Raw genomic sequence first — 3,252 nt, forward strand, 5'->3', positions numbered from 1 at the left:
TAAGGAAAATAACTACCAACTGTAGTGGAAAGCCTCCCAAATCTCAGCAGCTGGACACAACAAGTTATTTCTCATTCACAAGAAGTCCAACTGGGGTCAAGCAGAGGTCTCTTCAACAGAAGAGAAACGGGCTTCCTGATCTTGTGATGTAGCTAGCAAGGTCACTGAGGGATGGGAAGCTATTGGAGTGGCCTACCACACAAACAATTATATCATGCTTACTATGTGTCAGATACTGTCCTAGAACTTACCATTTAACCATCACAACAACCTATAACAAAGGCACTAGTATTACCCCATTTCACAAATGAGGAAATTGAGGAACACAAAATTTAAATAATTACCCAGAGTTAGGCATTAAATGGTGTACTAGACTATAAAATACAAAACAAAATATTAACAAACAAAATACAATAATATATCTGTAAAGGAAAACCCATCATTACTAAATTTTCCTTTACAATGTATCTGTAAGGGAAAACCCATCATTACTAAAATACAACAATATATCTATAAAGGAAACCCATCATTTATCCCAGAAATTTAAGGTACTTTTTACATTAGCAAACTATTGTGATTAACCATGTTAATAATAAAGAAGAAAAATCATATGGTCATGTCAATAGTTGCAGAAAAGTATCTGATAAAATTCATTCATTCATGATGAAAAATTCTTAGCAAATCAACAATAGGAAGGAACCTCTTTAAGCTGATAAAGGCCATCTACCAAAAAACCTACCACAAATTTAGTGGAGAAATGGTGAAAGCTCTCCTTTTATTTATTATCTAAAACAAAAGAGCCCACTCTAATACCATGTCTAATCGATATTGTACTAGAATTACTAGCCAGCATGGAAAAGCAAAAACCAAAGGAAAATAAAAAGAAAAAAAATAAAGTGAAAACCCAGAGTAAAGGAATAGAAAAGAAAACAAAATAATCCATTACTCACAGGAAACACGACTATGTGCCTAGGAAAGCTAAAATAACTGCAGGTAAATTATTAAAATTAGTTAAGAGTTTCACAAGTTTGCTGGTATAAAACATACAAAACTCAACTGGATTTCCATATAACAGCAACAACTAATTAGAAAAAGAAATCAAATAAATTTTAAAAGTATCTTTTAGAAATGTCATCACAAAATAAGAAAAACCTAGGAATAAATATAACAAAATATGCATAAAACCTATGGAGAAAGTGACAAAAACTACAATGATGAACATTAGAGGAGACCTAACAAGTGAACAGAGATATCCTATCCACTGTTTGTAAGACTCAATATTACCTATATGTCAGTTCTTCTCAAACCAACCAATGTAATCTCAAACAAAATTTCAACCAGCTAATTCTAAAACTTAAGAAATGCAAAGGGTCAAAAGTTACCCAAACATCCTGCACTTGAGACAGAAGGTCTTTCCATGCAAAGCGTGGACGTGCACAGAGATGGACAGGGAGGCCCATGGGAAGAACAGAGCTCACACACACCACTTATGCCCAAGGAATCTTGTCAGTGACGATGCTGGGTAGTTGGACTTACATATAAAAACAAAATTGGGTCTTTAACCCTTATTACATGCACAAAAATCAGTTCCAGGTAGAATATACATCTAATAGACAAAACTATAAAGTCTTTTGGAAGATAATACACCAGAATATCTTCATGATTACAAACAGAGAGAGATTTCTAAAAATTAGGATCTAAAATTATTAAAGCATAATAAAAAGACAATAGATTAGACCATATTAAAGTTTAAAAGTTTTCTTCATCAAGACACCATTAAAAAGTAAAAAGACAAGAAAAAGCTATTAGCAAATGTAAACCACAAAGAACTACTATCCAGAATTATAAATAATTCCTGCAAATGAATAGTAAACAGACTATACAATAGATAAATAAGGAAAACACTTGAACAGTCACTTTACAAAAGGAAGTCCGGATGGCCAATAAACATGTGAAGAGATGCTCAACTCCCTTGATAATTGGGGAGAAGCAAATTAGAACCACAGAAGATATATTACACACCTTCTAGAATGAAGATATTAAAAACTTTGGAAATATATGCTGAAAACATAGACCAATGGAAATTCTCATATACCACTACTAAGAGTGTTAGTTGGTTTAACACTTTGGAAACACTTTGAAATTATCTATATATAGTAGTGCTATTAAGAATATGGTTAAGGAGTTAAATGAAATATGAACATAATGGGAAATAAAACCTTAATAAAAAAGAACCAAACATAATTTTAGAACTAAAAAAATATTATTTCTGAAATTAAAAATTCACTATACAAGCTTAACAGCAGAGAAGGCAGAATGTCATGTCAGTACACATTGCAACAGGGCAACAGAACTGATCCAAACTAAAGCACTGAGAGAACTAGAATGAAAGAAAGACCAAGTTTAGGGACCTGTGGAGACAATATCAAGTGGGCAAACTAAGTGTGGCTAGAGCCCAGGAGAAAAGGGAGAGGGAAACAGACATTGGGTCAAATAAGAAATCTGAAGAAACGGCGGCCAAAACTTCCAAATTTGATTAAAAAATATAAACTCACAGGTCTAAGAAGTTCAATAAAATCTTAACAAGACTTCATAAGTAGCAGCACAGTGACTATTCTCCATAAGCTTAAAATGCATTAATACTAAAATCTTCTAAAGTTTTAAAAATGATCTGATGACAGAAATTCCACTCCCACACTTTTGGGATGACACATTTCCCAGCTAAGCTACAAAAACTGGTGCTGTTGGACATAAGCATGATCAGATAGGAGACTGGAAAGACACCTGAAGCCCAGGGACCCCCCTCTAAGGGGAAGACCAATGCCCCTCTGACTTCCCACGGAGTCCTGATGTGCACAGCTACACACAGCATCTTTTCTGAGGCCTGTTCTTCTTCCTCAACCAATTAAATATATTATTCTAAAAAATCATTTTGTTTTATCAAAGAAAGCAAGTATTACATAAGATATAAAGTTTCAAACTAAAAAACCTAATTTTATGCCTTGTTATGACATAATTTTCAGAAATACACTGTAAGCAAAAGAGAGCCAGAGCTTGGGTAGATGCTTTTAGAGTAGGATGGTAATATCACAGAACATTTTTTGTTTCCCACACTATAAATGTTACTTTGATTAAGTCCTGGAACTTACTTGTTTCTGCTCACCAACCATGGTGCATAGCTTGTTTTATAAAAGAATTCAATAATAAAATCAACTATAATTTATGAAGACCCACTTTTCAGAACAATGTATT

Source organism: Miniopterus natalensis, chromosome 3 (assembly GCF_054644295.1).
Source record: "Miniopterus natalensis isolate mMinNat1 chromosome 3, mMinNat1.hap1, whole genome shotgun sequence".
NCBI classification, from domain to species: domain Eukaryota; kingdom Metazoa; phylum Chordata; class Mammalia; order Chiroptera; family Miniopteridae; genus Miniopterus; species Miniopterus natalensis.